At 52.6% G+C, this 20,989-nt stretch overlaps 12 non-coding genes across 12 annotated transcripts; 2 read left to right on the top strand and 10 right to left on the bottom strand.

Annotated features, from left to right (window-relative positions):
• Window positions 1-1,778: 1,778 nt before the first annotated feature.
• Window positions 1,779-1,850, bottom strand: TRNAW-CCA (transfer RNA tryptophan (anticodon CCA)). The gene has a single exon. It is a non-coding gene; the product is annotated as a tRNA-Trp (tRNA).
• A 253-nt stretch (window positions 1,851-2,103) lies between these two features.
• TRNAN-AUU (transfer RNA asparagine (anticodon AUU)) lies at window positions 2,104-2,177 on the bottom strand. The gene has a single exon. It is a non-coding gene; the product is annotated as a tRNA-Asn (tRNA).
• Window positions 2,178-4,023: 1,846 nt separating this feature from the next.
• On the bottom strand, window positions 4,024-4,095 carry TRNAW-CCA (transfer RNA tryptophan (anticodon CCA)). Its single transcript has one exon. It is a non-coding gene; the product is annotated as a tRNA-Trp (tRNA).
• A 2,033-nt stretch (window positions 4,096-6,128) lies between these two features.
• On the top strand, window positions 6,129-6,199 carry TRNAG-GCC (transfer RNA glycine (anticodon GCC)). The gene has a single exon. It is a non-coding gene; the product is annotated as a tRNA-Gly (tRNA).
• Window positions 6,200-6,270: 71 nt separating this feature from the next.
• Window positions 6,271-6,342, bottom strand: TRNAW-CCA (transfer RNA tryptophan (anticodon CCA)). The gene has a single exon. It is a non-coding gene; the product is annotated as a tRNA-Trp (tRNA).
• Window positions 6,343-10,746: 4,404 nt separating this feature from the next.
• TRNAW-CCA (transfer RNA tryptophan (anticodon CCA)) lies at window positions 10,747-10,818 on the bottom strand. The gene has a single exon. It is a non-coding gene; the product is annotated as a tRNA-Trp (tRNA).
• Window positions 10,819-11,071: 253 nt separating this feature from the next.
• On the bottom strand, window positions 11,072-11,145 carry TRNAN-GUU (transfer RNA asparagine (anticodon GUU)). The gene has a single exon. It is a non-coding gene; the product is annotated as a tRNA-Asn (tRNA).
• Window positions 11,146-12,977: 1,832 nt separating this feature from the next.
• On the bottom strand, window positions 12,978-13,049 carry TRNAW-CCA (transfer RNA tryptophan (anticodon CCA)). Its single transcript has one exon. It is a non-coding gene; the product is annotated as a tRNA-Trp (tRNA).
• Window positions 13,050-15,082: 2,033 nt separating this feature from the next.
• Window positions 15,083-15,153, top strand: TRNAG-GCC (transfer RNA glycine (anticodon GCC)). Its single transcript has one exon. It is a non-coding gene; the product is annotated as a tRNA-Gly (tRNA).
• Window positions 15,154-15,225: 72 nt separating this feature from the next.
• TRNAW-CCA (transfer RNA tryptophan (anticodon CCA)) lies at window positions 15,226-15,297 on the bottom strand. The gene has a single exon. It is a non-coding gene; the product is annotated as a tRNA-Trp (tRNA).
• Window positions 15,298-17,794: 2,497 nt separating this feature from the next.
• Window positions 17,795-17,868, bottom strand: TRNAN-GUU (transfer RNA asparagine (anticodon GUU)). The gene has a single exon. It is a non-coding gene; the product is annotated as a tRNA-Asn (tRNA).
• Window positions 17,869-19,713: 1,845 nt separating this feature from the next.
• On the bottom strand, window positions 19,714-19,785 carry TRNAW-CCA (transfer RNA tryptophan (anticodon CCA)). The gene has a single exon. It is a non-coding gene; the product is annotated as a tRNA-Trp (tRNA).
• Between the last annotated feature and the right edge of the window lie 1,204 nt (window positions 19,786-20,989).

The following is a 20,989-nucleotide window of genomic DNA, read 5'->3' as shown; positions in this document are numbered from 1 at the left end:
GGTCCTTGCATAAGACAGGTAGGCTTAGACTCCATTGTGACATGTCTTACTTCTCTTAGAAGAAGGTTCTGAGTTGCCAGGCAGCTTATCTTCTGCCGGGCACACTTTCCTTTGCAGGCTTTCAGGTTGTGAATCCAGCACTGCTTAGGTGTCCATGTCAGACATGAGCAGCTCATTGAGCCCCACTGTGTGTTTTTTGTGGAGATACAACTCTCAGACTAGAGGGAGCAGGCGGGAAGTGGGTGAGACTCACACAGGGTGGGTGGGGCAGTTAAAGGATGTTATCTAATAGTGTAATCGAGGAGTTGGGTTTTTTGTGCACTACACTTTAACCAGCGATTCTTTCTAAAAGGAAATCCCAGGGCAGTACCCGCAATGAGTGGCATCCCCACACCCGAGGTTGCATTGTGGTAGCTGTTCCCTGAGCCCATAGCCCCTGTCCCCATGTCGCCCTTTCTCCTCGTGTAACTCACCCCAGGTTCGGTGGCTCTGATACTTGCTGCTTCTGCTGCGCGATCATCCCCATGATCTGGGCCTTTGTACGAAATGTCATGTAAGATGACTTTATTCAGCACGGCGTTTGTCATTTGCTTGGTTGTCCTGTCACTGTTGGATGTTTTCTTGCGCAGACTACTGTCTAATGGTGGGAAGGCCACGAGACACGTGACTTTTCTCTTTCCTTGTTAGCATAGTTTCCTGCCACTGTCTTGGTGTGCTGCCAGCCTGTGAGACACGTGTCTTGCCCATCTCAGCTCCACTGTGGCATGTTAGATATGTCTTTGAGCAGAGTCCCGGTCCCAGAGCTGCTGCCTTCTCTGCACTCTGGCTTGTAAGACTGCAGGCAAAGGCCCTCCCTGGCCCCTCAGCCAGATAGATACATTTACCTGCAGGGCTCAGCTTTGGTGAAAGATATTGGCGAAAGAGAGGAAAGGGGACGGCCCGTGGTGCACCCCCTATTTTGCATAGAACCACAGCCTCCTGGGAGGGCAGAGACATGAGGGTTCTCAGGGAAAGCCCTCCCAGGAGTGTTGAAGGGCAGGACGTGAAACACAGCAATCCCGGAATGGCCTGGTCTAAGATGCCTGTGCAATAGGCCTGGCCCTAGGCTTCCGGGGCTCTTCCTCGGCAGAGGCCCCAGTGGTATGAGCCCGACCAGGGCTGTGCCCGACCAGGGCTGTAGGGCGCGTTGGGAGCGCGTTAGGGACGCGAAAGAGGGCGCAGGGCGCAGAACTCTGCCCGTTTCTCCCCAGGATTTTGGGGAGGACAGGGAATCTGGCCAGGTCAGTGACTAGGCTTTCCCAGAAGGAAAGTCCAGTGACAGTGGCATGTTGTGAAACACAAGATTGCTGGTGGTCTGGAGGGTGCTTTCTGTCAGCCACTTCTCCCGGGAGCAGCCAGAGAGCAGGCTGATGTCGTGCTCTGTCAAGCACAACACTGGCCCCAAACCACTGTCCTTAGCAAAAGCAGAAACATTCATAGTTTCAGTCTCCTGCATCTGATTCCTGCCATCAGCATGTGAACGTTTGGCAGTCCAAGGCTTGCCATGCAAACTTTGTTCATAGGTGTCCCATGCGAATGCATGGGCCTCATCACTACTGTCTACGGCAGGGCTCTCTGCTCAGGTTATGTAAGTGAAGCATTGGTGGTTCAGTGGTAGAATTCTTGCCTGCCACGCGGGAGGCCCGGGTTCGATTCCCGGCCAATGCAAAGCGCCCTTCTTTTGGCTTTGCTTTAGAAGTCAGAGATATAGACTTGGTGGGGAAAAAAATGTCATAGAGTGACCCCGACGTGATTTGAACACGCAACCTTCTGATCTGGAGTCAGACGCGCTACCGTTGCGCCACGAGGTCCCTGTGCATGCAGTTCTCAGCCCCGGATCAAGAAATGCTTCTGTGCCTTTTATTGGCCCTCAGTACGCCTGTGGTTAAAGTAGAAGGCTTGGTGGCCCGTTTCCAGTCCTATTGGTGGAAATGACTAGAGGTGAAGAGATGAGAGAAGATAGAAATGTTGAGATAGAGCATGTCACGCAGGCAAAGAGAGAGCTCTAAGAGCAAAGCCAGACAGCTGTGTTTTAATTCAGGACTTGATGTAGGCAAAAGCATACGTCCCTGGGTGGGCTTGAACCACCAACCTTTCGGTTAATAGCCGAACGCGCTAACCGATTGCGCCACAGAGACCAACCACCGCAGTGAGCGTGTTGGGACTCAATATATGTTTTTACCTTTGTGCTCCTGCCTGCAGCTCTAAGGTCCTGGCTTAGACTCCATTGTGACATGTCTTACTTGTCTTAGAAGAAGGTTCTGAGTTGCCAGGCAGCTTATCTTCTGCCGGGCACACTTTCCTTTGCAGGCTTTCAGGTTGTGAATCCAGCACTGCTTAGGTGTCCATGTCAGACATGAGCAGCTCATTGAGCCCCACTGTGTGTTTTTTGTGGAGATACAACTCTCAGACTAGAGGGACTAGAGACTAGAGGGAGCAGGCGGGAAGTGGGTGAGACTCACACAGGGTGGGTGGGGCAGTTAAAGGATGTTATCTAATAGTGTAATCGAGGAGTTGGGTTTTTTGTGCACTACACTTTAACCAGCGATTCTTTCTAAAAGGAAATCCCAGGGCAGTACCCGCAATGAGTGGCATCCCCACACCCGAGGTTGCATTGTGGTAGCTGTTCCCTGAGCCCCTAGCCCCTGTCCCCATGTCGCCCTTTCTCCTCGTGTAACTCACCTCAGGTTCGGTGGCTCTGATACTTGCTGCTTCTGCGCGATCATCCCCATGATCTGGGCCTTTGTACGAAATGTCATGTAAGATGACTTTATTCAGCACAGCGTTTGTCATTTGCTTGGTTGTCCTGTCACTGTTGGATGTTTTCTTGCGCAGACTACTGTCTAATGGTGGGAAGGCCACGAGACACGTAACTTTTCTCTTTCCTTGTTAGCATAGTTTCCTGCCACTGTCTTGTTGTGCTGCCTGCCTGTGAGACACGTGTCTTGCCCATCTCAGCTCCACTGTGGCATGTTAGATATGTCTTTGAGCAGAGTCCCGGTCCCAGAGCTGCTGCCTTCTCTGCACTCTGGCTTGTAAGACTGCAGGCAAAGGCCCTCCCTGGCCCCTCAGCCAGATAGATACATTTACCTGCAGGGCTCAGCTTTGGTGAAAGATATTGGCGAGAGAGAGGAAAGGGGACGGCCCGTGGTGCACCCCCTATTTTGCATAGAACCACAGCCTCCTGGGAGGGCAGAGACATGAGGGTTCTCAGGGAAAGCCCTCCCAGGAGTGTTGAAGGGCAGGACGTGAAACACAGCAATCCCGGAATGGCCTGGTCTAAGATGCCTGTGCAATAGGCCTGGCCCTAGGCTTCCGGGGCTCTTCCTCGGCAGAGGCCCCAGTGGTATGAGCCCGACCAGGGCTGTGCCCGACCAGGGCTGTAGGGCGCGTTGGGAGCGCGTTAGGGACGCGAAAGAGGGCGCAGGGCGCAGAACTCTGCCCGTTTCTCCCCAGGATTTTGGGGAGGACAGGGAATCTGGCCAGGTCAGTGACTAGGCTTTCCCAGAAGGAAAGTCCAGTGACAGTGGCATGTTGTGAAACACAAGATTGCTGGTGGTCTGGAGGGTGCTTTCTGTCAGCCACTTCTCCCGGGAGCAGCCAGAGAGCAGGCTGATGTCGTGCTCTGTCAAGCACAACACTGGCCCCAAACCACTGTCCTTAGCAAAAGCAGAAACATTCATAGTTTCAGTCTCCTGCATCTGATTCCTGCCATCAGCATGTGAACGTTTGGCAGTCCAAGGCTTGCCATGCAAACTTTGTTCATAGGTGTCCCATGCGAATGCATGGGCCTCATCACTACTGTCTACGGCAGGGCTCTCTGCTCAGCCTATGTAAGTGAAGCATTGGTGGTTCAGTGGTAGAATTCTCGCCTGCCACGCGGGAGGCCCGGGTTCGATGCCCAGCCAATGCAAAGCGCCCTTCTTTTGGCTTTGCTTTAGAAGTCAGAGATATAGACTTGGTGGGGAAAAAAATGTCAAAGAGTGACCCCGACGTGATTTGAACACGCAACCTTCTGATCTGGAGTCAGACGCGCTACCGTTGCGCCACGAGGTCCCTGTGCATGCAGTTCTCAGCCCCGGATCAAGAAATGCTTCTGTGCCTTTTATTGGCCCTCAGTACGCCTGTGGTTAAAGTAGAAGGCTTGGTGGCCCGTTTCCAGTCCTATTGGTGGAAATGACTAGAGGTGAAGAGATGAGAGAAGATAGAAATGTTGAGATAGAGCATGTCACTCAGGCAAAGCGAGAGCTCTAAGAGCAAAGCCAGACAGCTGTGTTTTAATTCAGGACTTGATGTAGGCAAAAGCATACGTCCCTGGGTGGGCTTGAACCACCAACCTTTCGGTTAACAGCCAAACGCGCTAACCGATTGCGCCACAGAGACCAACCACCGCAGTGAGCGTGTTGGGACTCAATATATGTTTTTACCTTTGTGCTCCTGCCTGCAGCTCTAAGGTCCTGGCATAAGACAGGTAGGCTTAGACTCCATTGTGACATGTCTTACTTCTCTTAGAAGAAGGTTCTGAGTTGCCAGGCAGCTTATCTTCTGCCGGGCACACTTTCCTTTGCAGGCTTTCAGGTTGTGAATCCAGCACTGCTTAGGTGTCCATGTCAGACATGAGCAGCTCATTGAGCCCCACTGTGTGTTTTTTGTGGAGATACAACTCTCAGACTAGAGGGAGCAGGCGGGAAGTGGGTGAGACTCACACAGGGTGGGTGGGGCAGTTAAAGGATGTTATCTAATAGTGTAATCGAGGAGTTGGTTTTTTTGCGCACTACACTTTAACCAGCGATTCTTTCTAAAAGGAAATCCCAGGGCAGTACCCGCAATGAGTGGCATCCCCACACCCGAGGTTGCATTGTGGTAGCTGTTCCCTGAGCCCATAGCCCCTGTCCCCATGTCGCCCTTTCTCCTCGTGTAACTCACCCCAGGTTCGGTGGCTCTGATACTTGCTGCTTCTGCTGCGCGATCATCCCCATGATCTGGGCCTTTGTACGAAATGTCATGTAAGATGACTTTATTCAGCACGGCGTTTGTCATTTGCTTGGTTGTCCTGTCACTGTTGGATGTTTTCTTGCGCAGACTACTGTCTAATGGTGGGAAGGCCACGAGACACGTGACTTTTCTCTTTCCTTGTTAGCATAGTTTCCTGCCACTGTCTTGGTGTGCTGCCAGCCTGTGAGACACGTGTCTTGCCCATCTCAGCTCCACTGTGGCATGTTAGATATGTCTTTGAGCAGAGTCCCGGTCCCAGAGCTGCTGCCTTCTCTGCACTCTGGCTTGTAAGACTGCAGGCAAAGGCCCTCCCTGGCCCCTCAGCCAGATAGATACATTTACCTGCAGGGCTCAGCTTTGGTGAAAGATATTGGCGAGAGAGAGGAAAGGGGACGGCCCGTGGTGCACCCCCTATTTTGCATAGAACCACAGCCTCCTGGGAGGGCAGAGACATGAGGGTTCTCAGGGAAAGCCCTCCCAGGAGTGTTGAAGGGCAGGACGTGAAACACAGCAATCCCGGAATGGCCTGGTCTAAGATGCCTGTGCAATAGGCCTGGCCCTAGGCTTCCGGGGCTCTTCCTCGGCAGAGGCCCCAGTGGTATGAGCCCGACCAGGGCTGTGCCCGACCAGGGCTGTAGGGCGCGTTGGGAGCGCGTTAGGGACGCGAAAGAGGGCGCAGGGCGCAGAACTCTGCCCGTTTCTCCCCAGGATTTTGGGGAGGACAGGGAATCTGGCCAGGTCAGTGACTAGGCTTTCCCAGAAGGAAAGTCCAGTGACAGTGGCATGTTGTGAAACACAAGATTGCTGGTGGTCTGGAGGGTGCTTTCTGTCAGCCACTTCTCCCGGGAGCAGCCAGAGAGCAGGCTGATGTCGTGCTCTGTCAAGCACAACACTGGCCCCAAACCACTGTCCTTAGCAAAAGCAGAAACATTCATAGTTTCAGTCTCCTGCATCTGATTCCTGCCATCAGCATGTGAACGTTTGGCAGTCCAAGGCTTGCCATGCAAACTTTGTTCATAGGTGTCCCATGCGAATGCATGGGCCTCATCACTACTGTCTACGGCAGGGCTCTCTGCTCAGGTTATGTAAGTCAAGCATTGGTGGTTCAGTGGTAGAATTCTCGCCTGCCACGCGGGAGGCCCGGGTTCGATTCCCGGCCAATGCAAAGCGCCCTTCTTTTGGCTTTGCTTTAGAAGTCAGAGATATAGACTTGGTGGGGAAAAAAATGTCAAAGAGTGACCCCGACGTGATTTGAACACGCAACCTTCTGATCTGGAGTCAGACGCGCTACCGTTGCGCCACGAGGTCCCTGTGCATGCAGTTCTCAGCCCCGGATCAAGAAATGCTTCTGTGCCTTTTATTGGCCCTCAGTACGCCTGTGGTTAAAGTAGAAGGCTTGGTGGCCCGTTTCCAGTCCTATTGGTGGAAATGACTAGAGGTGAAGAGATGAGAGAAGATAGAAATGTTGAGATAGAGCATGTCACGCAGGCAAAGCGAGAGCTCTAAGAGCAAAGCCAGACAGCTGTGTTTTAATTCAGGACTTGATGTAGGCAAAAGCATACGTCCCTGGGTGGGCTTGAACCACCAACCTTTCGGTTAACAGCCGAACGCGCTAACCGATTGCGCCATAGAGACCAACCACCGCAGTGAGCGTGTTGGGACTCAATATATGTTTTTACCTTTGTGCTCCTGCCTGCAGCTCTAAGGTCCTGGCATAAGACAGGTAGGCTTAGACTCCATTGTGACATGTCTTACTTCTCTTAGAAGAAGGTTCTGAGTTGCCAGGCAGCTTATCTTCTGCCGGGCACACTTTCCTTTGCAGTCTTTCAGGTTGTGAATCCAGCACTGCTTAGGTGTCCATGTCAGACATGAGCAGCTCATTGAGCCCCACTGTGTGTTTTTTGTGGAGATACAACTCTCAGACTAGAGGGAGCAGGCGGGAAGTGGGTGAGACTCACACAGGGTGGGTGGGGCAGTTAAAGGATGTTATCTAATAGTGTAATCGAGGAGTTGGGTTTTTTGTGCACTACACTTTAACCAGCGATTCTTTCTAAAAGGAAATCCCAGGGCAGTACCCGCAATGAGTGGCATCCCCACACCCGAGGTTGCATTGTGGTAGCTGTTCCCTGAGCCCCTAGCCCCTGTCCCCATGTCGCCCTTTCTCCTCGTGTAACTCACCTCAGGTTCGGTGGCTCTGATACTTGCTGCTTCTGCGCGATCATCCCCATGATCTGGGCCTTTGTACGAAATGTCATGTAAGATGACTTTATTCAGCACAGCGTTTGTCATTTGCTTGGTTGTCCTGTCACTTTTGGATGTTTTCTTGCGCAGACTACTGTCTAATGGTGGGAAGGCCACGAGACACGTGACTTTTCTCTTTCCTTGTTAGCATAGTTTCCTGCCACTGTCTTGTTGTGCTGCCTGCCTGTGAGACACGTGTCTTGCCCATCTCAGCTCCACTGTGGCATGTTAGATATGTCTTTGAGCAGAGTCCCGGTCCCAGAGCTGATGCCTTCTCTGCACTCTGGCTTGTAAGACTGCAGGCAAAGGCCCTCCCTGGCCCCTCAGCCAGATAGATACATTTACCTGCAGGGCTCAGCTTTGGTGAAAGATATTGGCGAGAGAGAGGAAAGGGGACGGCCCGTGGTGCACCCCCTATTTTGCATAGAACCACAGCCTCCTGGGAGGGCAGAGACATGAGGGTTCTCAGGGAAAGCCCTCCCAGGAGTGTTGAAGGGCAGGACGTGAAACACAGCAATCCCGGAATGGCCTGGTCTAAGATGCCTGTGCAATAGGCCTGGCCCTAGGCTTCCGGGGCTCTTCCTCGGCAGAGGCCCCAGTGGTATGAGCCCGACCAGGGCTGTAGGGCGCGTTGGGAGCACGTTAGGGACGCGAAAGAGGGCGCAGGGCGCAGAACTCTGCCCGTTTCTCCCCAGGATTTTGGGGAGGACAGGGAATCTGGCCAGGTCAGTGACTAGGCTTTCCCAGAAGGAAAGTCCAGTGACAGTGGCATGTTGTGAAACACAAGATTGCTGGTGGTCTGGAGGGTGCTTTCTGTCAGCCACTTCTCCTGGGAGCAGCCAGAGAGCAGGCTGATGTCGTGCTCTGTCAAGCACAACACTGGCCCCAAACCACTGTCCTTAGCAAAAGCAGAAACATTCATAGTTTCAGTCTCCTGCATCTGATTCCTGCCATCAGCATGTGAACGTTTGCCAGTCCAAGGCTTGCCATGCAAACTTTGTTCATAGGTGTCCCATGCGAATGCATGGGCCTCATCACTACTGTCTACGGCAGGGCTCTCTGCTCAGCCTATGTAAGTGGAGCATTGGTGGTTCAGTGGTAGAATTCTCGCCTGCCACGCGGGAGGCCCAGGTTCGATTTGCGGCCAATGCAAAGTGCCCTTCTTTTGGCTTTGCTTTAGAAGTCAGAGATATAGACTTGGTGGGGAAAAAAATGTCAAAGAGTGACCCCGACGTGATTTGAACACGCAACCTTCTGATCTGGAGTCAGACGCGCTACCGTTGCGCCACGAGGTTCCTGTGCATGCAGTTCTCAGCCCCGGATCAAGAAATGCTTCTGTGCCTTTTATTGGCCCTCAGTACGCCTGTGGTTAAAGTAGAAGGCTTGGTGGCCCGTTTCCAGTCCTATTGGTGGAAATGACTAGAGGTGAAGAGATGAGAGAAGATAGAAATGTTGAGATAGAGCATGTCACGCAGGCAAAGCGAGAGCTCTAAGAGCAAAGCCAGACAGCTGTGTTTTAATTCAGGACTTGATGTAGGCAAAAGCATACGTCCCTGGGTGGGCTTGAAACACCAACCTTTCGGTTAACAGCCGAACGCGCTAACCGATTGCGCCACAGAGACCAACCACCGCAGTGAGCGTGTTGGGACTCAATATATGTTTTTACCTTTGTGCTCCTGCCTGCAGCTCTAAGGTCCTTGCATAAGACAGGTAGGCTTAGACTCCATTGTGACATGTCTTACTTCTCTTAGAAGAAGGTTCTGAGTTGCCAGGCAGCTTATCTTCTGCCGGGCACACTTTCCTTTGCAGGCTTTCAGGTTGTGAATCCAGCACTGCTTAGGTGTCCATGTCAGACATGAGCAGCTCATTGAGCCCCACTGTGTGTTTTTTGTGGAGATACAACTCTCAGACTAGAGGGAGCAGGCGGGAAGTGGGTGAGACTCACACAGGGTGGGTGGGGCAGTTAAAGGATGTTATCTAATAGTGTAATCGAGGAGTTGGGTTTTTTGTGCACTACACTTTAACCAGCGATTCTTTCTAAAAGGAAATCCCAGGGCAGTACCCATCAATGAGTGGCATCCCCACACCCGAGGTTGCATTGTGGTAGCTGTTCCCTGAGCCCATAGCCCCTGTCCCCATGTCGCCCTTTCTCCTCGTGTAACTCACCCCAGGTTCGGTGGCTCTGATACTTGCTGCTTCTGCTGCGCGATCATCCCCATGATCTGGGCCTTTGTACGAAATGTCATGTAAGATGACTTTATTCAGCACGGCGTTTGTCATTTGCTTGGTTGTCCTGTCACTGTTGGATGTTTTCTTGCGCAGACTACTGTCTAATGGTGGGAAGGCCACGAGACACGTGACTTTTCTCTTTCCTTGTTAGCATAGTTTCCTGCCACTGTCTTGGTGTGCTGCCAGCCTGTGAGACACGTGTCTTGCCCATCTCAGCTCCACTGTGGCATGTTAGATATGTCTTTGAGCAGAGTCCCGGTCCCAGAGCTGCTGCCTTCTCTGCACTCTGGCTTGTAAGACTGCAGGCAAAGGCCCTCCCTGGCCCCTCAGCCAGATAGATACATTTACCTGCAGGGCTCAGCTTTGGTGAAAGATATTGGCGAAAGAGAGGAAAGGGGACGGCCCGTGGTGCACCCCCTATTTTGCATAGAACCACAGCCTCCTGGGAGGGCAGAGACATGAGGGTTCTCAGGGAAAGCCCTCCCAGGAGTGTTGAAGGGCAGGACGTGAAACACAGCAATCCCGGAATGGCCTGGTCTAAGATGCCTGTGCAATAGGCCTGGCCCTAGGCTTCCGGGGCTCTTCCTCGGCAGAGGCCCCAGTGGTATGAGCCCGACCAGGGCTGTGCCCGACCAGGGCTGTAGGGCGCGTTGGGAGCGCGTTAGGGACGCGAAAGAGGGCGCAGGGCGCAGAACTCTGCCCGTTTCTCCCCAGGATTTTGGGGAGGACAGGGAATCTGGCCAGGTCAGTGACTAGGCTTTCCCAGAAGGAAAGTCCAGTGACAGTGGCATGTTGTGAAACACAAGATTGCTGGTGGTCTGGAGGGTGCTTTCTGTCAGCCACTTCTCCCGGGAGCAGCCAGAGAGCAGGCTGATGTCGTGCTCTGTCAAGCACAACACTGGCCCCAAACCACTGTCCTTAGCAAAAGCAGAAACATTCATAGTTTCAGTCTCCTGCATCTGATTCCTGCCATCAGCATGTGAACGTTTGGCAGTCCAAGGCTTGCCATGCAAACTTTGTTCATAGGTGTCCCATGCGAATGCATGGGCCTCATCACTACTGTCTACGGCAGGGCTCTCTGCTCAGGTTATGTAAGTGAAGCATTGGTGGTTCAGTGGTAGAATTCTTGCCTGCCACGCGGGAGGCCCGGGTTCGATTCCCGGCCAATGCAAAGCGCCCTTCTTTTGGCTTTGCTTTAGAAGTCAGAGATATAGACTTGGTGGGGAAAAAAATGTCAAAGAGTGACCCCGACGTGATTTGAACACGCAACCTTCTGATCTGGAGTCAGACGCGCTACCGTTGCGCCACGAGGTCCCTGTGCATGCAGTTCTCAGCCCCGGATCAAGAAATGCTTCTGTGCCTTTTATTGGCCCTCAGTACGCCTGTGGTTAAAGTAGAAGGCTTGGTGGCCCGTTTCCAGTCCTATTGGTGGAAATGACTAGAGGTGAAGAGATGAGAGAAGATAGAAATGTTGAGATAGAGCATGTCACGCAGGCAAAGAGAGAGCTCTAAGAGCAAAGCCAGACAGCTGTGTTTTAATTCAGGACTTGATGTAGGCAAAAGCATACGTCCCTGGGTGGGCTTGAACCACCAACCTTTCGGTTAACAGCCGAACGCGCTAACCGATTGCGCCACAGAGACCAACCACCGCAGTGAGCGTGTTGGGACTCAATATATGTTTTTACCTTTGTGCTCCTGCCTGCAGCTCTAAGGTCCTGGCATAAGACAGGTAGGCTTAGACTCCATTGTGACATGTCTTGAAGGTTCTGAGTTGCCAGGCAGCTTATCTTCTGCCGGGCACACTTTCCTTTGCAGGCTTTCAGGTTGTGAATCCAGCACTGCTTAGGTGTCCATGTCAGATATGAGCAGCTCATTGAGCCCCACTGTGTGTTTTTTGTGGAGATACAACTCTCAGACTAGAGGGAGCAGGCGGGAAGTGGGTGAGACTCACACAGGGTGGGTGGGGCAGTTAAAGGATGTTATCTAATAGTGTAATCGAGGAGTTGGGTTTTTTGTGCACTACACTTTAACCAGCGATTCTTTCTAAAAGGAAATCCCAGGGCAGTACCCGCAATGAGTGGCATCCCCACACCCGAGGTTGCATTGTGGTAGCTGTTCCCTGAGCCCCTAGCCCCTGTCCCCATGTCGCCCTTTCTCCTCGTGTAACTCACCTCAGGTTCGGTGGCTCTGATACTTGCTGCTTCTGCGCGATCATCCCCATGATCTGGGCCTTTGTACGAAATGTCATGTAAGATGACTTTATTCAGCACAGCGTTTGTCATTTGCTTGGTTGTCCTGTCACTGTTGGATGTTTTCTTGCGCAGACTACTGTCTAATGGTGGGAAGGCCACGAGACACGTAACTTTTCTCTTTCCTTGTTAGCATAGTTTCCTGCCACTGTCTTGTTGTGCTGCCTGCCTGTGAGACACGTGTCTTGCCCATCTCAGCTCCACTGTGGCATGTTAGATATGTCTTTGAGCAGAGTCCCGGTCCCAGAGCTGCTGCCTTCTCTGCACTCTGGCTTGTAAGACTGCAGGCAAAGGCCCTCCCTGGCCCCTCAGCCAGATAGATACATTTACCTGCAGGGCTCAGCTTTGGTGAAAGATATTGGCGAGAGAGAGGAAAGGGGACGGCCCGTGGTGCACCCCCTATTTTGCATAGAACCACAGCCTCCTGGGAGGGCAGAGACATGAGGGTTCTCAGGGAAAGCCCTCCCAGGAGTGTTGAAGGGCAGGACGTGAAACACAGCAATCCCGGAATGGCCTGGTCTAAGATGCCTGTGCAATAGGCCTGGCCCTAGGCTTCCGGGGCTCTTCCTCGGCAGAGGCCCCAGTGGTATGAGCCCGACCAGGGCTGTGCCCGACCAGGGCTGTAGGGCGCGTTGGGAGCGCGTTAGGGACGCGAAAGAGGGCGCAGGGCGCAGAACTCTGCCCGTTTCTCCCCAGGATTTTGGGGAGGACAGGGAATCTGGCCAGGTCAGTGACTAGGCTTTCCCAGAAGGAAAGTCCAGTGACAGTGGCATGTTGTGAAACACAAGATTGCTGGTGGTCTGGAGGGTGCTTTCTGTCAGCCACTTCTCCCGGGAGCAGCCAGAGAGCAGGCTGATGTCGTGCTCTGTCAAGCACAACACTGGCCCCAAACCACTGTCCTTAGCAAAAGCAGAAACATTCATAGTTTCAGTCTCCTGCATCTGATTCCTGCCATCAGCATGTGAACGTTTGGCAGTCCAAGGCTTGCCATGCAAACTTTGTTCATAGGTGTCCCATGCGAATGCATGGGCCTCATCACTACTGTCTACGGCAGGGCTCTCTGCTCAGCCTATGTAAGTGAAGCATTGGTGGTTCAGTGGTAGAATTCTCGCCTGCCACGCGGGAGGCCCGGGTTCGATGCCCAGCCAATGCAAAGCGCCCTTCTTTTGGCTTTGCTTTAGAAGTCAGAGATATAGACTTGGTGGGGGAAAAAATGTCAAAGAGTGACCCCGACGTGATTTGAACACGCAACCTTCTGATCTGGAGTCAGACGCGCTACCGTTGCGCCACGAGGTCCCTGTGCATGCAGTTCTCAGCCCCGGATCAAGAAATGCTTCTGTGCCTTTTATTGGCCCTCAGTACGCCTGTGGTTAAAGTAGAAGGCTTGGTGGCCCGTTTCCAGTCCTATTGGTGGAAATGACTAGAGGTGAAGAGATGAGAGAAGATAGAAATGTTGAGATAGAGCATGTCACGCAGGCAAAGCGAGAGCTCTAAGAGCAAAGCCAGACAGCTGTGTTTTAATTCAGGACTTGATGTAGGCAAAAGCATACGTCCCTGGGTGGGCTTGAACCACCAACCTTTCAGTTAACAGCCGAACGCGCTAACCGATTGCGCCACAGAGACCAACCACCGCAGCGAGCGTGTTGGGACTCAATATATGTTTTTACCTTTGTGCTCCTGCCTGCAGCTCTAAGGTCCTGGCATAAGACAGGTAGGCTTAGACTCCATTGTGACATGTCTTACTTCTCTTAGAAGAAGGTTCTGAGTTGCCAGGCAGCTTATCTTCTGCCGGGCACACTTTCCTTTGCAGGCTTTCAGGTTGTGAATCCAGCACTGCTTAGGTGTCCATGTCAGACATGAGCAGCTCATTGAGCCCCACTGTGTGTTTTTTGTGGAGATACAACTCTCAGACTAGAGGGAGCAGGCGGGAAGTGGGTGAGACTCACACAGGGTGGGTGGGGCAGTTAAAGGATGTTATCTAATAGTGTAATCGAGGAGTTGGGTTTTTTGTGCACTACACTTTAACCAGCGATTCTTTCTAAAAGGAAATCCCAGGGCAGTACCCGCAATGAGTGGCATCCCCACACCCGAGGTTGCATTGTGGTAGCTGTTCCCTGAGCCCATAGCCCCTGTCCCCATGTCGCCCTTTCTCCTCGTGTAACTCACCCCAGGTTCGGTGGCTCTGATACTTGCTGCTTCTGCTGCGCGATCATCCCCATGATCTGGGCCTTTGTACGAAATGTCATGTAAGATGACTTTATTCAGCACGGCGTTTGTCATTTGCTTGGTTGTCCTGTCACTGTTGGATGTTTTCTTGCGCAGACTACTGTCTAATGGTGGGAAGGCCACGAGACACGTGACTTTTCTCTTTCCTTGTTAGCATAGTTTCCTGCCACTATCTTGTTGTGCTGCCTGCCTGTGAGACACGTGTCTGGCCCATCTCAGCTCCACTGTGGCATGTTAGATATGTCTTTGAGCAGAGTCCCGGTCCCAGAGCTGCTGCCTTCTCTGCACTCTGGCTTGTAAGACTGCAGGCAAAGGCCCTCCCTGGCCCCTCAGCCAGATAGATACATTTACCTGCAGGGCTCAGCTTTGGTGAAAGATATTGGCGAGAGAGAGGAAAGGGGACGGCCCGTGGTGCACCCCCTATTTTGCATAGAACCACAGCCTCCTGGGAGGGCAGAGACATGAGGGTTCTCAGGGAAAGCCCTCGCAGGAGTGTTGAAGGGCAGGACGTGAAACACAGCAATCCCGGAATGGCCTGGTCTAAGATGCCTGTGCAATAGGCCTGGCCCTAGGCTTCCGGGGCTCTTCCTCGGCAGAGGCCCCAGTGGTATGAGCCCGACCAGGGCTGTGCCCGACCAGGGCTGTAGGGCGCGTTGGGAGCGCGTTAGGGACGCGAAAGAGGGCGCAGGGCGCAGAACTCTGCCCGTTTCTCCCCAGGATTTTGGGGAGGACAGGGAATCTGGCCAGGTCAGTGACTAGGCTGTCCCAGAAGGAAAGTCCAGTGACAGTGGCATGTTGTGAAACACAAGATTGCTGGTGGTCTGGAGGGTGCTTTCTGTCAGCCACTTCTCCCGGGAGCAGCCAGAGAGCAGGCTGATGTCGTGCTCTGTCAAGCACAACACTGGCCCCAAACCACTGTCCTTAGCAAAAGCAGAAACATTCATAGTTTCAGTCTCCTGCATCTGATTCCTGCCATCAGCATGTGAACGTTTGGCAGTCCAAGGCTTGCCATGCAAACTTTGTTCATAGGTGTCCCATGCGAATGCATGGGCCTTATCACTACTGTCTACGGCAGGGCTCTCTGCTCAGCCTATGTAAGTGAAGCATTGGTGGTTCAGTGGTAGAATTCTCGCCTGCCATGCGGGAGGCCCGGGTTCGATTCCCGGCCAATGCAAAGCGCCCTTCTTTTGGCTTTGCTTTAGAAGTCAGAGATATAGACTTGGTGGGGAAAAAAAATCTCAAAGAGTGACCCCGACGTGATTTGAACACGCAACCTTCTGATCTGGAGTCAGACGCGCTACCGTTGCGCCACGAGGTCCCTGTGCATGCAGTTTTCAGCCCCGGATCAAGAAATGCTTCTGTGCCTTTTATTGGCCCTCAGTACGCCTGTGGTTAAAGTAGAAGGCTTGGTGGCCCGTTTCCAGTCCTATTGGTGGAAATGACTAGAGGTGAAGAGATGAGAGAAGATAGAAATGTTGAGATAGAGCATGTCACGCAGGCAAAGCGAGAGCTCTAAGAGCAAAGCCAGACAGCTGTGTTTTAATTCAGGACTTGATGTAGGCAAAAGCATACGTCCCTGGGTGGGCTTGAACAACCAACCTTTCGGTTAACAGCCGAACGCGCTAACCGATTGCGCCACAGAGACCAACCACCGCAGTGAGCGTGTTGGGACTCAATATATGTTTTTACCTTTGTGCTCCTGCCTGCAGCTCTAAGGTCCTGGCATAAGACAGGTAGGCTTAGACTCCATTGTGACATGTCTTACTTCTCTTAGAAGAAGGTTCTGAGTTGCCAGGCAGCTTATCTTCTGCCGGGCACACTTTCCTTTGCAGGCTTTCAGGTTGTGAATCCAGCACTGCTTAGGTGTCCATGTCAGACATGAGCAGCTCATTGAGCCCCACTGTGTGTTTTTTGTGGAGATACAACTCTCAGACTAGAGGGAGCAGGCGGGAAGTGGGTGAGACTCACACAGGGTGGGTGGGGCAGTTAAAGGATGTTATCTAATAGTGTAATCGAGGAGTTGGGTTTTTTGTGCACTACACTTTAACCAGCGATTCTTTCTAAAAGGAAATCCCAGGGCAGTACCCGCAATGAGTGGCATCCCCACACCCGAGGTTGCATTGTGGTAGCTGTTCCCTGAGCCCCTAGCCCCTGTCCCCATGTCGCCCTTTCTCCTCGTGTAACTCACCTCAGGTTCGGTGGCTCTGATACTTGCTGCTTCTGCGCGATCATCCCCATGATCTGGGCCTTTGTACGAAATGTCATGTAAGATGACTTTATTCAGCACAGCGTTTGTCATTTGCTTGGTTGTCCTGTCACTGTTGGATGTTTTCTTGCGCAGACTACTGTCTAATGGTGGGAAGGCCACGAGACACGTGACTTTTCTCTTTCCTTGTTAGCATAGTTTCCTGCCACTGTCTTGTTGTGCTGCCTGCCTGTGAGACACGTGTCTTGCCCATCTCAGCTCCACTGTGGCATGTTAGATATGTCTTTGAGCAGAGTCCCGGTCCCAGAGCTGCTGCCTTCTCTGCACTCTGGCTTGTAAGACTGCAGGCAAAGGCCCTCCCTGGCCCCTCAGCCAGATAGATACATTTACCTGCAGGGCTCAGCTTTGGTGAAAGATATTGGCGAGAGAGAGGAAAGGGGACGGCCCGTGGTGCACCCCCTATTTTGCATAGAACCACAGCCTCCTGGGAGGGCAGAGACATGAGGGTTCTCAGGGAAAGCCCTCCCAGGAGTGTTGAAGGGCAGGACGTGAAACACAGCAATCCCGGAATGGCCTGGTCTAAGATGCCTGTGCAATAGGCCTGGCCCTAGGCTTCCGGGGCTCTTCCTCGGCAGAGGCCCCAGTGGTATGAGCCCGACCAGGGCTGTGCCCGACCAGGGCTGTAGGGCGCGTTGGGAGCGCGTTAGGGACGCGAAAGAGGGCGCAGGGCGCAGAACTCTGCCCGTTTCTCCCCAGGATTTTGGGGAGGACAGGGAATCTGGCCAGGTCAGTGACTAGGCTGTCCCAGAAGGAAAGTCCAGTGACAGTGGCATGTTGTGAAACACAAGATTGCTGGTGGTCTGGAGGGTGCTTTCTGTCAGCCACTTCTCCCGGGAGCAGCCAGAGAGCAGGCTGATGTCGTGCTCTGTCAAGCACAACACTGGCCCCAAACCACTGTCCTTAGCAAAAGCAGAAACATTCATAGTTTCAGTCTCCTGCATCTGATTCCTGCCATCAGCATGTGAACGTTTGGCAGTCCAAGGCTTGCCATGCAAACTTTGTTCATAGGTGTCCCATGCGAATGCATGGGCCTTATCACTACTGTCTACGGCAGGGCTCTCTGCTCAGCCTATGTAAGTGAAGCATTGGTGGTTCAGTGGTAGAATTCTCGCCTGCCATGCAGGAGGCCCGGGTTTGATTCCCGGCCAATGCAAAGCGCCCTTCTTTTGGCTTTGCTTTAGAAGTCAGAGATATAGACTTGGTGGGGAAAAAAATCTCAAAGAGTGACCCCGACGTGATTTGAACACGCAACCTTCTGATCTGGAGTCAGACGCGCTACCGTTGTGCCACGAGGTCCCTGTGCATGCAGTTTTCAGCCCCGGATCAAGAAATGCTTCTGTGCCTTTTATTGGCCCTCAGTACGCCTGTGGTTAAAGTAGAAGGCTTGGTGGCCCGTTTCCAGTCCTATTGGTGGAAATGACTAGAGGTGAAGAGATGAGAGAAGATAGAAATGTTGAGATAGAGCATGTAACGCAGGCAAAGCGAGAGCTCTAAGAGCAAAGCCAGACAGCTGTGTTTTAATTCAGGACTTGATGTAGGCAAAAGCATACGTCCCTGGGTGGGCTTGAACCACCAACCTTTCGGTTAACAGCCGAACGCGCTAACCGATTGCGCCACAGAGACCAACCACCGCAGTGAGCGTGTTGGGACTCAATATATGTTTTTACCTTTGTGCTCCTGCCTGCAGCTCTAAGGTCCTGGCATAAGACAGGTAGGCTTAGACTCCATTGTGACATGTCTTACTTCTCTTAGAAGAAGGTTCTGAGTTGCCAGGCAGCTTATCTTCTGCCGGGCACACTTTCCTTTGCAGGCTTTCAGGTTGTGAATCCAGCACTGCTTAGGTGTCCATGTCAGACATGAGCAGCTCATTGAGCCCCACTGTGTGTTTTTTGTGGAGATACAACTCTCAGACTAGAGGGAGCAGGCGGGAAGTGGGTGAGACTCACACAGGGTGGGTGGGGCAGTTAAAGGATGTTATCTAATAGTGTAATCGAGGAGTTGGGTTTTTTGTGCACTACACTTTAACCAGCGATTCTTTCTAAAAGGAAATCCCAGGGCAGTACCCGCAATGAGTGGCATCCCCACACCCGAGGTTGCATTGTGGTAGCTGTTCCCTGAGCCCCTAGCCCCTGTCCCCATGTCGCCCTTTCTCCTCGTGTAACTCACCTCAGGTTCGGTGGCTCTGATACTTGCTGCTTCTGCGCGATCATCCCCATGATCTGGGCCTTTGTACGAAATGTCATGTAAGATGACTTTATTCAGCACAGCGTTTGTCATTTGCTTGGTTGTCCTGTCACTGTTGGATGTTTTCTTGCGCAGACTACTGTCTAATGGTGGGAAGGCCACGAGACACGTGACTTTTCTCTTTCCTTGTTAGCATAGTTTCCTGCCACTGTCTTGTTGTGCTGCCTGCCTGTGAGACACGTGTCTTGCCCATCTCAGCTCCACTGTGGCATGTTAGATATGTCTTTGAGCAGAGTCCCGGTCCCAGAGCTGCTGCCTTCTCTGCACTCTGGCTTGTAAGACTGCAGGCAAAGGCCCTCCCTGGCCCCTCAGCCAGATAGATACATTTACCTGCAGGGCTCAGCTTTGGTGAAAGATATTGGCGAGAGAGAGGAAAGAGGACGGCCCGTGGTGCACCCCCTATTTTGCATAGAACCACAGCCTCCTGGGAGGGCAGAGACATGAGGGTTCTCAGGGAAAGCCCTCCCAGGAGTGTTGAAGGGCAGGACGTGAAACACAGCAATCCCGGAATGGCCTGGTCTAAGATGCCTGTGCAATAGGCCTGGCCCTAGGCTTCCGGGGCTCTTCCTCGGCAGAGGCCCCAGTGGTACGAGCCCGACCAGGGCTGTGCCCGACCAGGGCTGTAGGGCGCGTTGGGAGCGTGTTAGGGACGCGAAAGAGGGCGCAGGGCGCAGAACTCTGCCCGTTTCTCCCCAGGATTTTGGGGAGGACAGGGAATCTGGCCAGGTCAGTGACTAGGCTTTCCCAGAAGGAAAGTCCAGTGACAGTGGCATGTTGTGAAACACAAGATTGCTGGTGGTCTGGAGGGTGCTTTCTGTCAGCCACTTCTCCCGGGAGCAGCCAGAGAGCAGGCTGATGTCGTGCTCTGTCAAGCACAACACTGGCCCCAAACCACTGTCCTTAGCAAAAGCAGAAACATTCATAGTTTCAGTCTCCTGCATCTGATTCCTGCCATCAGCATGTGAACGTTTGGCAGTCCAAGGCTTGCCATGCAAACTTTGTTCATAGGTGTCCCATGCGAATGCATGGGCCTCATCACTACTGTCTACGGCAGGGCTCTCTGCTCAGCCTATGTAAGTGAAGCATTGGTGGTTCAGTGGTAGAATTCTTGCCTGCCACGCGGGAGGCCCGGGTTCGATGCCCAGCCAATGCAAAGCGCCCTTCTTTTGGCTTTACTTTAGAAGTCAGAGATATAGACTTGGTGGGGAAAAAAATGTCAAAGAGTGACCCCGACGTGATTTGAACACGCAACCTTCTGATCTGGAGTCAGACGCGCTACCGTTGCGCCACGAGGTCCCTGTGCATGCAGTTCTCAGCCCCGGATCAAGAAATGCTTCTGTGCCTTTTATTGGCCCTCAGTACGCCTGTGGTTAAAGTAGAAGGCTTGGTGGCCCGTTTCCAGTCCTATTGGTGGAAATGACTAGAGGTGAAGAGATGAGAGAAGATAGAAATGTTGAGATAGAGCATGTCACGCAGGCAAAGCGAGAGCTCTAAGAGCAAAGCCAGACAGCTGTGTTTTAATTCAGGACTTGATGTAGGCAGAAGCATACGTCCCTGGGTGGGCTTGAACCACCAACCTTTCAGTTAACAGCCAAACGCGCTAACCGATTGCGCCACAGAGACCAACCACCGCAGTGAGCGTGTTGGGACTCAATATATGTTTTTACCTTTGTGCTCCTGCCTGCAGCTCTAAGGTCCTGGCATAAGACAGGTAGGCTTAGACTCCATTGTGACATGTCTTACTTCTCTTAGAAGAAGGTTCTGAGTTGCCAGGCAGCTTATCTTCTGCCGGGCACACTTTCCTTTGCAGGCTTTCAGGTTGTGAATCCAGCACTGCTTAGGTGTCCATGTCAGACATGAGCAGCTCATTGAGCCCCACTGTGTGTTTTTTGTGGAGATACAACTCTCAGACTAGAGGGAGCAGGCGGGAAGTGGGTGAGACTCACACAGGGTGGGTGGGGCAGTTAAAGGATGTTATCTAATAGTGTAATCGAGGAGTTGGGTTTTTTGTGCACTACACTTTAACCAGCGATTCTTTCTAAAAGGAAATCCCAGGGCAGTACCCGCAATGAGTGGCATCCCCACACCCGAGGTTGCATTGTGGTAGCTGTTCCCTGAGCCCATAGCCCCTGTCCCCATGTCGCCCTTTCTCCTCGTGTAACTCACCCCAGGTTCGGTGGCTCTGATACTTGCTGCTTCTGCTGCGCGATCATCCCCATGATCTGGGCCTTTGTACGAAATGTCATGTAAGATGACTTTATTCAGCACGGCGTTTGTCATTTGCTTGGTTGTCCTGTCACTGTTGGATGTTTTCTTGCGCAGACTACTGTCTAATGGTGGGAAGGCCACGAGACACGTGACTTTTCTCTTTCCTTGTTAGCATAGTTTCCTGCCACTATCTTGTTGTGCTGCCTGCCTGTGAGACACGTGTCTGGCCCATCTCAGCTCCACTGTGGCATGTTAGATATGTCTTTGAGCAGAGTCCCGGTCCCAGAGCTGC

This window comes from Pleurodeles waltl, chromosome 4_1 (genome assembly GCF_031143425.1).
Source record: "Pleurodeles waltl isolate 20211129_DDA chromosome 4_1, aPleWal1.hap1.20221129, whole genome shotgun sequence".
NCBI lineage: Eukaryota > Metazoa > Chordata > Amphibia > Caudata > Salamandridae > Pleurodeles > Pleurodeles waltl.
The sequence above is the reverse complement of the archived record's forward strand: the minus strand, read 5'-3'. Positions and strand labels throughout refer to the sequence as shown.